We start from the raw sequence: 15478 nt of genomic DNA on the forward strand, positions 1-15478 counted from the left end.
TCTAAAAGCATTTCATAAATAAAAGTTACTTTTTTTAAGGTCACCCAAACGGGCTCTTATATTCTTCTTTTCTTGATCAGATAAGTGTTCAGCAATATCATCTGTACCCTAGAAGACAATACTACAAATAAAGAGTAACGTGTAAAGCATGAAAATTTCTCTCAATTTATTCAGAGATAATTCACAAGATAAAATACCATAACGTTGTTATCAGCCATTGATATGGAATGCTTTGAGGTATGCCGTATACCAGAATTTGAAATTTATCTGGTCTTGGTATGATTCAAACATTAAGACATCAGGAAAATGATGAGCACAAGGCAGATAGTTTCATATCATATTTGCAGAACTAAGTCTCGACCCTTTTTACTTTTTAAGATCGTAGATTTGAAGATTACAAATATATTGGACTGTATAGCATGCCAGAATTGAACTGAATCATGCATTTACCTAAATTGATCAAGATGCAAGGGTCATGCTCGGGCAGCTGTCAACTGTGCAGGCCAGTAAGTCTCTATAATCTCGAGATATCCTGAATGAGTCATAGACCTTACCATCTCTGCTCTTTTTGTACTCGAACAACAGATTTGAATGATCAAATGCTGTCAACTTCACAAATCCATGGTCATAATCCCTGAGGATACTCCATTTCGTTTGGATGGGGGTAAAATCTGAAAGGCGTGCTCCAGCTCCTCCAGCAGCAACGTGTATAGTTCCATTCAAGGCACCTTTATAAAAGTGCTGCTCGTTGTTTGTACAAATATTCTACGGTAAACAGGGAAGTGTTATCTTCCCATCAGTCAACTAAAACAATGTTGGAACCACTTCAAGTCATAAATAATCCTAATATGATGTGTGGAAACATCCTAATATTTTCTGTCTGCTATACGATAGAAGATAAAATTCAGAAGTTCCAAATATACCTGGTAAATGGGACACGTCCTTTCATAGTTATGAACATGTCTGAATACAGCTATATCAACTTTATACTTCTGCCAGAGTTTTTGAATGCTTTCCCTACCCATAGGTTCTGCAAAAGATCCTTGATCAGCATATGAAGCATCTGAAGAATATCCCAGTACCCGATGAGCAAGGAAGATCAGCCACGGTTGTTTTTGTCTGTCTACAGATGCCAGACAGTTTTCAATGAAGTTATACTGCTCGGTTCCCTCCCTCCAGTCGTGTTCTGTATCAGCTATGCAGAACCGGAACATACCATAGTAGAATACCTAAGAGAAGAAAACAAGAATATATTGGAACTAGTATCTCAAAGAACTGTTGGACACAAAAGGATAACACTAGTGGAGGGGCAGATGAAATGACATTCTTCAAAAGATTATACTCCATGAATAGAAAAATGATTGGCAGTTACAGATACAGTGAGGTTCATAGTTGAGTGATGACTATATGTCACAAGAGACGGAAAAAATACCTATAGAAATGAAATAATCAGATAGAAACAATCAACATACCAGAACTTATCCCTGTTTTCTGTGGGAATATAAAACATATTCTGAACTAAAACTCCACATTCTCCACCTGAATCCATATTCCCATAAAATGAACCCGTACCAGGCCAGTCAAGCTCATGGTTGCCACTGCAGAATGAAGTTAAGAATTTACCCAAAGCAAGCAGAAAATTCTTAAATGTTCAACAAGGTTCTCTGTAGAACTGCAGCATACCTAGCAAGCATATAAGGTATAGTTGAAGCAATTGGCTCAAACTGTGAAGTAAACTGATCCCACTGTGAAGTGTAGTCATTGGCATAACAGATATCACCAATGTGGAATACAATGTCAATGTTCTCTAAATCATTAATAAGCTGATTGGTAGTGTTAAGAGCGCCAGGTTGGAACTGATTATATTCATTGGAGCCATCAGCTTCATCCTGCAGTATGGAAGCAGATCATTACAAGATCAACTTGATCAGAATAGTTTATTTCAGAATGCTTAACCAGCAGTTTGATCTATGATTTGTGAAGGAGAGGAAACACAAAATAGAAAATATCACGAAAGTTGAAGTCGGTCCAGGAACGAGGAAAATATTGTTCACATAAACTAAACTATTTTACTTGTCTAGTTTCCAATTTATTCCAAGGAATAAAGAACTACCAAATTGACATCTGCATTTTACTTGTGTCACTATCAAACATTAGACCGACAGAACTAACATTTTTTACGTAAGTACTGAGTAAGTTGAGCTAAAATAACTTCGAAATTTGGAAAATTTAAGTGGATATGGAAATAGGAAAAACAAGAAAAACACATCAGCTTGACATGGATCACTAGGTAAAAATTAAGCATGTCCCAGACTGAGATAAGGTTGCCTTTGAGGATTTACTACTATCAATAGATGATTCATCATATGCAATCTAACCACAATTTTCTTTGTACTTCAAAATAGTTTGCTTATCAGTTGGTATAGTTAGCATGATCTGCAGATATTGAAAATGCAACAGTGGAGATAAAAGTCAGATTTACTTGGGGAAATCATAGAATTTTATAGCTCTTGTGGTAATCTAATTTTTACAAGGGTGATTCGAATCCTTTTAAAACTTGAGGGCAAGGACACCAACCCAACTAGTTGAAAGCAACGGGCGTAGAAAGAGGAAACCTAAGAGAAGACGCTCATCTCTTAGGTCCTTATTTCCATGCAACACAGGCAACCATGCTTCTTTGGTCAACCCTGCAGCTTTCCAGATTTTCAATTGCATGCTTAACTAGGAGCCTTCAAATTCTGTTTGAGCTACATACAAATGCAAAATGATCACAATTCTCTGTGCTTTTACGCATTCGTGCATTTAAGTAGTGACATCACAAATGACAACAATAACAACTATCGGTCTCTCAACTAGTTGATCTATCCACCTTGAATCCTAAAAAAACAGTTGGATCAAATGTGGAGTTGCACCAAACTTGTCCGCTTCTATAAGTGCCAAAGCTATTGACCAGTGCAACATATTGTCATTTTGCTTTCCCCTCATTCTCTTACCTTCCTCAGAAATGTGCTTATTCTAAAAATAGTTTACTATTTGCATTCTTATGCTATTCTGCTATTGATAAAAGCTTTTCCTGGCTCCCCTCCCCCATGAACTTGATAATCCATATGGAAAGATAACAAAAGCTTCACAATTGTTAATCAAATAACATGAAGCAGCACAAAAAGAAAGAAAATTCATGATACTGCATAAGTCATTACCAAGGAATACAAATCAGTAATGAAAGCATATGGTGAGCTTTTCAGACTCCAGATAAATAAACACTATCAGGATCAAGTGAAAGAAGTTCTAGCAATCTAACTGAGTCTGAAGAGATCACAAACCTTTCCCATGTCCCCAAAAATGACAACACGTTGTAGAGAGTTTTGACCAGGATAAGGAGATGATTTAAATTGATACATCTGATTCCAGATATACGTGCCATTAAGAATCTATGACCAAGCTTGTAGGCATACCTGCAAAGACCAAGATGCAGCATGATCCAGAATTTCACCAACTAAAACAAAACATAAGACTCCATAGTTCTATAAAAGGTACTAGGTAAAACTAATCTATAAATATAATGAAGTTAATTTTGGTTTTTAGAAGTACAGCATCTTGACATTGAGTTTAGGAATGTTAAGTGAAAACCAAAGTTTCTTTAATGGAAGAAGTACACATGCCCAAAAACAATTCTCAATTTTCTATCAAAGAATGAAGACATCTATGCCAATCTGTACACAGTTCTCGCAGGCATGGGTAAAAAAAAATACAGTGTGTTCGGCCACAATTCTTTTAGGAAACTGGTGTGGATGAATCCGGGATCACGCCATCCAACAGTTAGTGCCGGTGCACCTGAAAGTGGCATCATATATGAGAAAGACCATTGTTGATCCACCATAACATTTTTGACACAATTAGACGACATGTTTTATAGCTCAGAATATCATCCAAATTCTGCTAGCTTCCTAGATGTAAGTACCAAAAGACAAATAGATTAGAACATGACATGTCAACTCATCCAAAAGCAACATTGTCAAAACGAGTGCACTGATTCTCGTGGGACAATATCTTATGTTACAAGTACATGACTAGAATATTTTCTGTATAATAAACATAGAAGGTGATCTACAGTGCGGAATTTGAATATATGTTCATCATACCTGTGTTTTACCTTAAGATTCTTTTTCAGGCTAATGCTCTTATAACGTATCAGTTGGCTCTATCCAATTAACTCCATTAAGTGGTTAATTATGATTTAACCCAGTTCTACTCTTTAACCAAAAATCATCTCATATAAAAGAGTCCAGCGCACCACACATGCTGCTACGGTCAAATGTCAATGTCCCTGCTGGACTACGCCCCTGTTGTCCTCCCTTTGGACCCCATTCCACGAAAGGCTCTGCTTCATTGATTCCATATCCACTTGTCCATGTCACAGTCATATGAAAGTTTAAAGAAGGTTATTTCCTAAACCTATTTGTGTGACTACATCCTAGTCCACAAAACCAAATTTCTAATTCAATTAAAATAACATAACCTTCCCACAGAAAGTAAAAATAAATATTAAGCTGCTAAAAGCTTATTCTGACCTCCGTTCTCAGGAAAATTAAACACTTACTTCATCCCAAGTCTTTCCTTGTGCTAAACGTGGGTATACTGGTGCATTTGGATTTGCAAAGGCAACTATGTTTGATACAGCCACCAGCTTTGGCTGTTGGATAAGGAGACAAATTAAGGTAAAATGAGATCACTACAAAGTCGCACTGGATATGTTAAATGAAAACAAAGAAAAAGCCTGTATAGTGGAAGAATAATGGAAGCTAATCCACATACAGAAACAGAGAGACAGACAGACAGATGAAAGCAACATTCTATAAAGTTGAAGAGATCTATACAATGAACATAACCACAAAACAAACATGTTTTGATAGAAACTACTCTATTTAGGTTCCAAATTCCTGAAAGCTTTGAGCTTTGCAAAATTGAATTAAAAGAAAAATGGATCAGGAAATTGTTTAACTTGTCTACAGAGGGAAGAAAATCAGTAAATTAGAGAAAGTTCGGTCCAGATAATAATCTGCAAGTGATTGAGACTATTTAAGGTGCACATTAGATATTCTTGAGATGAAGTACAAAGTAGTGATGGCAAGACATACATAAACTTGCATTCAGTGCATAAATACTGTGGACAGAGTTGACAAGGATGAGAAAGCTATGAACATACACTGAAGAGCCCACCAGAAAACAAGGCAAAAGAAAAGTCTGATCTCTGGTTAATCAATTGAAGCTTCAGTGATCCCTTCCCGGTGTCTTTGTAGTGAGGGCTAGAGTAACTGGCATATTGATACTGCACGGTAAAAATGCAAATAGTGGGACAATCATGGTTACTCGTTATCCCTTCACTCAAGAGAAACTTCTGGAACCAAATCTAATTAAAATGACCAAAACACCAACCTTTATAGGTGCTGCACACAGAAATGGTGGAAATGTTCTGGGATTTTCAGGGGAGCAGCTAGATGCACTAACCAAAGAAATAGCATGGTTATGCATTGAATAACAAATTAAAGCCACCATACTTGACATGACTTTATTAAAACTTCACTAGTTACACTCTCAAAAGGACTCGGAATTTAGTTTCTTACTCAAATGTTTAGGTAACCATTCATTTAGGAAAAAAGAGATTGCATTTATGAACTTCTAGTTATAAGATACTAACAAAGATATAGTTAAGAATCTCTGGGGTAAATATCAAAACTATTAGTAAGTAGGAAAATCATACTGGTTAGTACTATAAAGAAGTAAAAGGATGCACTCCCAACTTTTTAATATCAAATTCACTTCTTATTGCCAACATTATCATTTCTCAAGACCATGCAATAGTCTGATTGAATTGATAACTGCATGATTTCTACCTGAAATTGCCAGGAGAAAATACCCCAATCCAATCATCAGCTGAGGGATTTGAAACGCTATACTCTAGAACAACCCATTCTTTGTTTTGCCCCTGCAATTTGAAGGGAAATTAAACTATGAATGGGAGAGACTTTGTCTCTTCTCATTAGCAAACCTAGAGACCACATGCCATTGTTTATTAGAGACCATAGGAAATTAAATTTGTTTCTAGTTTTCCCTGAGTGGTATAAATTCAGTGCCTGTATAAAATTAAAAAAAAACAAAAAAAAACTATAGAATGCTTACATTAACCCCAAGAACTGAAGGAGTAGCTTTAATAGATGTATGATTGTCAAGGGCAAGAACAGGATTATGAATCGCAATCCTTGAAGAGGCTGCTCCCCGTGGCATGTTACCCCTTGAAGGCTAACCAGAGTCAACACAATCAAAAGTAGAGCTATTAAAGTTCCCATTGTATCCACCGCAAAATCTGAAACAAATCAAATAGTATTGAATAGAACAAAAATTAATGACAAATTTAGCATCCATCAATCATGAAGATAAGATGTCTGTCAGAAACTAATAACATGAATAAACAAGTATCAACTAACATCATTTATGCCTTTCATATAACCAAAAGTCAAGCCAAGGTCAACTTTGAATATTGAGTTACTTGTGACACCCACATCAAGCACAGGTTTTTCGGGATTTTATTCGCACACCAACGAACAACTAACATCATCAAATACATACAGAAAGAAGCCAATAAAAGTTGGAATTAAGCAGAAAGAAGAAGAGGGCACTGACCTTAAACTACTTGGAATCGGATTCTGACGAAGTTGAACATGAAAAATGCATAAAGCTCAAGTTTTTAGCAAGAAAATTGAGGCATTACGTGATTACTGACATCATACAATCATTACTTCCTACTTCTAGATTGCAACAGTGTAGCAGAACAAGAAAAATAATTTCTTTACACTTTGGTTTGGACGGTGGTTTTAGTTTGTCATGAATTCATAATGTACGCTAGCATATGATAGATATAGAGCCGTTTGGATTGGCTTAAAAAAGTAACTTTTATGTATGAAGTGTTTTTAGAATTTTGAAGTGCTGAAAGTTATTTTTATAAATAAGCAGTTGAGTGTTTGGATAAAAGTGCTTATGATGTGAATTTTAGGATTAAAAGAATAAAAAAAGGTAGTTTGAGAATTTAGTTAAAATATAAGGGATATAAAAGTAATTTCCATGGTTAAAGAAAATGACTTTAAGCACTTTGGAAAAAAAAAATTAGGAATCCTAACTTTTCATTTTTGACTGACTTTAAGAACTTTATGGCTTAAAGTCAACATTAGGCAAACACGTCCAAAAGCTAAAAAGGGGCTTTAAGTTGGTTTTGACCATCTTAAAGCCAATCCAAACGGGCTCATAATATGTATTGTACATTGTACAATATAATATTATATTTAGATAAATTATATGGTTTGTTATTATTTAATAATAATTTTGTTGTTTGATTTGACTATATGACACGGTATTATAATTGATAAATTTACGAAAATATTTTTAATTATTATAAATATTAATAATCATTGAAGAGAAAATTTTAATTTAAAATCTCTAGAAGCTTCAATTGAAGAGATAACAAACACAATTGAAGAGAGAATTTTAATTTGAAATCCCTAATAGCTTTAAAAATTATTGCGGAGGAGAATGAGTAATACGACATTGAAGGCAGATAATACATTAGGATAACATTTAATAAAGAATAAAGGATAAATTATAATTATTTAAAATTAAGTAAAGGTATAATTGGAAAAAAAAATAAGGAAACAATGGGATACCACCAAATTGGTGGTTTTAAAAAATGGGATTTTCATGGTTACAAAACCATAAAATCAAATCATATCATACCATGTAATTAAAAAAACAATCAAAACAAATGTGATTCTCTTACAAATGATACCATACCATATCACAAAAAATCACTATCGAAACAAGCTGTTAATCTTCTCAGACCAAAATATGAGTTTTTTTTTAAACTTGGACACAAATATTCAAAAAGTAAAATAGTTTTAACTTTTATAGTATTAGAGTTAATAGTTAAAAATCTACATATTTTATTAAATGTATACTTAAACTATGAGAAAATTTAATTACCCCCTCAAACATGGATTATTGGAACTATTACCCCTAAATTATGAGAAGTCTTCATTACCTCCTCAAACGTGAATTTTTGGAATTATTTGCCCTCCTAATATGCCTCGTGATTAAAAAAAACTACTCTGTTATAATTTATATGACTCATTTTTTTTTTAGTCATTTCTTTTTTTATATTTAGTAAAAATTTAACTTTAAAATTTTTATTTTACTCCTAGTAAAATAATTATTATCACACAAATATTTATGACTTATTTTAGATCATATCTTTCTTAAACTTCATTTTAAGTCAAACTACATTATATAAATAGGAACGAAAACTAAATTTTTATTAAATATAGAAATGTGTCATTCTTTAGAATTGTATAAAACGGAACGTGAGTCATACAAATTGGATATAGTACTTTTTTTGCCATGTAACATATTTGGGGTAAATAGTTTCAAAAAATCATGTTTGAGAGGGTAATTAAGATTTCTCATAGTTTAGGGCATAAATAGTTCCAAAAATTCATGTTTGATGGGTAATTAAGACTTCTCATAATTTAGGTATGCATTTAATAAAATGTGTCAAATTCAAGGGGGCTTTTAACTATTACAACAACAACAACAACCCAGTAGAGTCCCACACCGTAGGGTCTGGGGAGGGTAAAGTGTATGCAGACCTTACTCCTACTGAGTTAGGACGACTGTTTTCAAGAGACTCTCGGCTCAAAAAAGCACAAAAAGAAGTCAGATAAGGCTAACAAATTCAAAGTGATTTGGAAAGCAAATAACGAAAGGGATAAAATAGAATAATCTGAGTATAGAAGTACCGAAAGTAATAGATAATAACAGAAATCAGAGTACAAGAAATCATAATGTGCTAGAGCACCTACTAATAAGGAAGAATAACAAGGTTATGTACTAGCCTTCTACCCTAATGTGGGTACTCTACACTCTCCTATCTAAGGTCATGTCCTCGGTAAGCTGTAACTGCGTCATGTCCTGTCTAATCACCTCCCCCAATATTTCTTCGGCTTACCCCTACCTCTTCTGAAACCATTCATGGCCAACCTCTCACACCTCCGCACTGGGGCATCTGTGTCTCTCCTTTTCACATGCCCAAACCATCTCAGTCGCATTTCCCGCATCTTGTCTTCCACCGAGGCCACTCCCACCTTATTCCGAATAGCCTCATTTCTAATCATATCGCTCCTTGTGTGCCCACACATCCATCTCAACATTCTCATCTCGACAACTTTCATCTTTTGAACGTGCGGGATCTTAACTGGCCAACACTCTGCCCCATAAACATAGCCGGTCTAACCATCACTTTGTAGAATTTTCCCTTAAGTTGTGGTGGCACCTTTTTGTCACATAACACTCCGGAAGAAAGCCTCCATTTCATCCACCCTGCCCCAGTACGATACGTGACATCATTGTCAATCTCCCCGCTGCCTTGTATGATAGACCCAAGATACTTGAAACTACTTTTCTTTTGGATGGCCTGGGCATCAAGCCTAACTTTCACGCCAGCCTCCTAAGGTATCTCACTGAACTTGTACTCTAAGTACTCTCTCTTGGTCCTACTCAGCTTAAAGCCTTTAGACTCCAAGGTATGTCTCCAATCCTCCATTTTAGCATCAACTCCGCTACGAGTCTCATCGATCAAGACTATGTCGTCCGCGAAAAGCATACACCATGGCATCTCACCTTAAATTTGTCGTGTCAATCCTCCATCACCAAAGCAAATAGAAACGGATTAAGAGTTGATCCTTGATGCAACCCCATCACAATTGGAAAGTGCTTTGAGTCCCCTCCAACTGTCCTTACCCTAGTTTTGGCGCCCTCATACATGTCCTTGATCACCTTAGTGTACGCTACAGGTACGTCTTTAGCCTCCAAACATCTCCATAGTATCTCTCTTAGAACTTTATCGTAAGTCTTTTCTAGGTCGATGAATACCATATGCAAGTCTTTCTTCCTCTCCCTGTACTTCTCCAGCAGTCTCCTCATAAGATGGATGACTTCTGTAGTTGAGCGTACCGGCATAAATCCGAACTGGTTCTCTGAGATAGACACCCCTCTCTCACCCTCATCTCCACCACTCTTTCCCACAATTTCATAGTATGACTTAGTAGCTTGATACCTCTATAGTTGTTGCAACTCTGGATATCCCCCTTGTTTAACTCATAATATTATATTAAAGATATATTAATTATAGGAAAAAATATACAAATTGGACTCATTAGGCAAAGTACTTACTCAAATTAGACTCAATCCAAACTATTTACCCGAGTTGGATCCATAGTCCAAACTATTTACCCAGATGCCCCTTGTTTCTATTCACTAAACCACTACTTCTTCATCCTTGATACCATTGAAGTATATATATACTTTGATAGTGTGTGTGTGTATATATATATATATACATTATTAGCCTGTTTGGATTGACGTATTTTTAAGCAGCTTATAAGTTGAAAACTGCTTATAAGTTTTAAAAAAAAGTAGATGCAGACCAACTTTTTTTTTTTGACTTATAAGCTGTTTTCAACTTATAAACTGCTTAAAATAAGTTCATCCAAATAAACCCAACTATTTATTAGGGCTTATTTTAAGCACAAAATGACTTTAAATTGGTCAGTCAAACACTCAAAAAAAGCTGAAAACAACTTATAAGCACCTTATAAGCCAATCCAAACGGCCTCTATGATGGTATCTATATACTTTGATGGTATCAAACAGTAATTGGAGCAATTTTTCACTGAAACACTATCTATTATATACATATTCTAATGGTATCAAGAAGTAATTGAGTAGTGTTATCTACTTCTCTTTGATACAATCAAAGTATATATATACTTCGATAGTATCAAGCAGTAAACGTGAATTATCAGTTAAAAACATGGGGGGTATGAAAATAAGAGGATAGCTGTTTGTAAATAATTTTTCTTATTTGTGTATAAACGTTCTTTTACCTTAATTATATCAAAATAGTCTAGAATTTTATGGCGTTAAATATATCAAGTGAAAAACTAGAACTAAAGAATTATTGAAAAAAGAAAGAGATATTATTTTTGAAACAAACTAAAAATAACTAACAAATTTAAAAGAAGAGAGTATTCAAAAATGTTTAACTTCTTTGAATTAAAGAACAAGTTGAATTTTATATTTTTCAACTAAAAGAATGTTTTGTTTTTAAAAAAATTTAACTTCTTTAAATTTAATAGCAAATTGAATTTTATATTTTTGGTATTAATTAAAGGACTTGTTTTCTAATTTTAATTATAATTATAAGAGGTCTACTAGGTTCATGCCTAATCACAAAAATTCACTCAATGCCTAAGCGTACGTCCAGTTTGATAGGGCTTAAAAGTAGAATTTTTAAATTACCTTATGGTTATTCGAGGATCTTTTTACGCATTGTGTATGTTAGGTATCAACGGAAAAAAAAAGGCTTTAAAAGGGATGATTTTTTTTATGAATAAATAAAAATTTGACCCGTCAACTTTTTGCACTTTTATAGACCAGCTAGTATACTTTAAAGAAGACGATTTCCTTAATTAAAATTGTTTCCTTAGCTTCTCTTCCCTCCAACAATTTCACTTTGAAGGAATCACATATATTTTTAAGCACGATTTTAACTTTTATAAAAGTAACTCTTAAAATGAAGAACAACAAATGAAAGTTGAAACAAAATCCTTTTTAAATGAAGAAAGCATAAAAGTTGTTTTTGAGAGAAATGACATGATTTTTGCTTTTAGATGATCTAGGGCCACGAGAGGATAAGGTATTTTGATAATAGAAGGTATGTTACTAATTAATTTTTTTGGCCATTTTATGTTCAAATTCTAACTGATGAGGTGTTGTATGCCTTACGGTACTTTCCTCTCCATGAATTGACCTGATGCATTTATTACTTTGCTCTTCATAACTCGCCCTAAAAATATTTTTTAAAACATTGATTGAAAGAAGGATTAGTATCTAATTACTAAAATATAATTACAAAATATGACATACCTCATATGAATGGTCTATTAAAATATATGTATACCTCATATTTATTGGTTCTTTTCCACGATTGAATATACAAATATATGAATCAATCTTTATTTTAAAATTATTTTTTTAACTGTTGTATTGTCAATATTTTTCGAGTAAATATTTAGTGGCATTATTTAGCTCAATATTTTGAGAAGGTATAGGCTCAAAATGAAAACAATACATATAACATATGCATCACTCAAAAATCAGAGACTGCTATTACCTTACTTTTGGTCCATATATTTTTTTGGAAAAATGATCAAAATTATCCTTTAACTATTTGAAATAAGCCAAATATATCCTTCAATTATTTTTGAACTCAAAACTACCTCTCCCCTCTAAGTATTGGGTCATTTCTACCCTCTCTTTTCTAATATGTGGCATCCAATGTGTAAATAATAACACCACATGGATGCAGGGGCAGAGCCAAATGGTGGTTAGGGGGTTCGGATGACCCCCCTTCAGCGAAAAATTATACTATTTATACATAGTTAAAATATTTTTTTATATATAAATAGTAGACGTCGAACCCCCTTCGGCTAGTTCATGTGTCTACTTCTTCAGATTTTGAACCCCGTTATTGAAATTTCTGGCTCCGTCACTGCATGAACGTCCACCTAAGCATACAAATCTAACTAACCTAGCCACCCACTAAAAGACCCACCTCCCCTCATAACCCTAATTTCATTCCTCCATTTCTTTCTCTATTCATATCGAAGAGATTCATGTTTCTTAAGCGGGTAGCAATACTATAGTCCTTTGCACACAAGCAGAGCAACATTAATTTAGTTATGTTGATAACACTGTGAGCAGTAATTTGAGTGAGTTCATGCATAATGTCAAGAAATAAATTGTTAAACCAGTGGATATAACCTTTCATCTACTATGCCTTATTGATGATCCTTCTTATCTCTCTTATGATTTGTCATATTACTATTAAAAAGAATCGATTGACAAATTCCAAATTTTGAAGTCATTACAATTATTTTTATTAAATGGACCTTCCCAATGATCTCACCCCTCGTGGCGGTCAAGGATTTAGCCGAACACCCCCAAGCCTTAACACAATATAAACAACAAAAGGTACAAGGAGGGGGGCATAGACCTTACCTCCAATCCTGTAGTGGTACATGAGTCGACTAACCTATTATGATTTGCCAACTCATCTCCCAATACAATACAATGGTCCCTAGGTAACTATGCACCTATGAGAGGACTTCTCTTAGTACAAAGTATCTAGGAAGGCGTTAAACAAGGGAGACTATCTCCTTTATGATATAATCGTAGCTAAGATTCTTCAAAACATAGAACCAAATTAGAAAAGTAGCAAAGGGGGGATCATGGTGGTTTCTTGATCCTCTTGAGTCGTCTTCGTCTGAAATTAGCCATTCCAACTTTGTCTAATTCAAGATTGGCTCTTGCTTCTTTGGGCAACTCTTGCTTTGTGAAATAAATTTCTGGATTGGAGCATTGGTGATTGTGTTTGGACAATGTATCAGTTGTAGAGTTAGCTTCTCTATAGGTGTGATTGCACTTGAAGTTCTGAAAATGGTGAGTGATGCTCTGCAACTTGTACATGTGTTTCTTAACAAACCAAGGGGGCTTGACTTGCTGTTTGATCCATCTGATGAGCATCTCAGAGACAACCTCTAGGATTACATTGGTATATCCTAGTTGAAGACACCTAGACAAGCCAAAGATAACAGCCATTATCTCTGATTGGTTTATTGGTGCCTTCTCCAAAAGGGGTTGAATATGCAAAGATAAGATCACCTTGACAGTTTCTGAGAATTCCTCCCCCTCCAATTCTTCCTGGATTATCAAGTGCACTACCATCAGTATTAGGTTTCACCATGTCTTCAGATGGTTTCCTCCAACTGTAGTAACTTTGATCTCATGGGAGCATTTGTCAATCAGGAGGACCAATTCCTTCCAACATGTTGGCCACTTAATGTAAGTCATTATAATTAAAAATCATAAAAATAACTTTATAGGAACATCCATGTAGTATTATTATTTACACATTGGAGGAGAAAATGGGACGTCCTAGTGGTGAAGAAAGCTTCTTGAAAATGGGGTAAAAAATAGAGGAAGAAATGCGAGAATGAAATTAAGGTTATAAGGGGAGGTCGGATCTTGTAGTGAGTGGGTGGGGGCTAGTCAGATTGGTGTGCCTATGTGGACGTCCATGCGGCGTTGTTATTTATACACTGGATGTCGCGTATTAGTCTGTTAGAAGAAAGGGTAGAAGTGACCTAATAGTTAGAAGGGAGGGGTAGTTTTGAGCTCAAAAATAATTGAAGGGTATATTTGGCCTATTTCGAATAGTTAAAAGGTAATTTTGACTTTTTTTTGTAAATTTTTTGAACTCTTTTTTAATATATGTATTACTTTTAAATTTTATGTAAAAATAATATAAAGTTGTTTGAATTGAGTCTTTCTCCATAATTCAAAATTGTTTCCTTTTTCTTTTGGTTCAATATGGATAGATTTTCAAGCTAAAAACTAGCCCCTACGACCTATTTAACTATCAATGGAAGTTATTTGTTCTTTTAGGATACTTTCTTCATCTTAATTAATTTTGTATGAAATTTTTTATTTTAGATATAAATTTTTTCGATCGTTTGTCTTAATAAGTGGATTTCGATTTATGCAGTTCTTTTCTTCTGCATTGATTTTTTCACTCTCCATTTTCTTTATGTTTGACATTATTATTCTCTTGGTAATTGTTATGTCTATTTAATTTGTAAATTTCTTATCAATAAGAGATATTTGAGCCTTTTTCTCAATGAGAAATCAATTTTAACCAACACAGTATCAAGTGCTTATTTGACATTAAATCATTTTTGGAGGGTTTCAAAATCTTATGCAAAAACACTATGACCTAGATATATCAAATATAAGGCACAATCCTAATATTAGCATTTCTCTTTTCTTATCTTGTGAAGAATAACTATAACATATTTATTATATGATAAGAAAGTTTCACGAACATTCAAAATTATAATTTAATAAAAACACAAATTGCATTTAAAATCAGTGTTTGAAGGTGTTGTATTTATTAATGAGTGACATTACCTAAATTTTGGAAACACATCATATATATCATATCATATATATGCCTCCATGACTACTATATAAATACAAAACAAGAGATAATCAAGCTATTAGAAAGTTTCACCCTTTTGATAATCATTATTAAATTTCAAACATGATTCAAATTTTTACATATGATAAGATTTAAAATAAAATATTTAAATTCAGTTATTGTATCGTGTTGCTACATATCTGAAGATGAACACACAAATCTTGTATTATAATTAAGATTCATTGCTATACTTTAAATTTATAAAATTCGATTATCGATACTTATAATTACAGACTTACAATATCATATTCAACTTTACTATAAATATATATCATT

General features: G+C 33.9%; 1 pseudogene; it reads right to left on the reverse strand.

Moving 5' to 3' along the window:
* Positions 1-223: 223 nt before the first annotated feature.
* On the reverse strand, positions 224-6364 carry LOC129895423 (probable inactive purple acid phosphatase 1; annotated as a pseudogene).
* Between the last annotated feature and the right edge of the window lie 9114 nt (positions 6365-15478).

This window comes from Solanum dulcamara, chromosome 7 (genome assembly GCF_947179165.1).
Source record: "Solanum dulcamara chromosome 7, daSolDulc1.2, whole genome shotgun sequence".
Classification (NCBI taxonomy): Eukaryota; Viridiplantae; Streptophyta; class Magnoliopsida; order Solanales; family Solanaceae; genus Solanum; species Solanum dulcamara.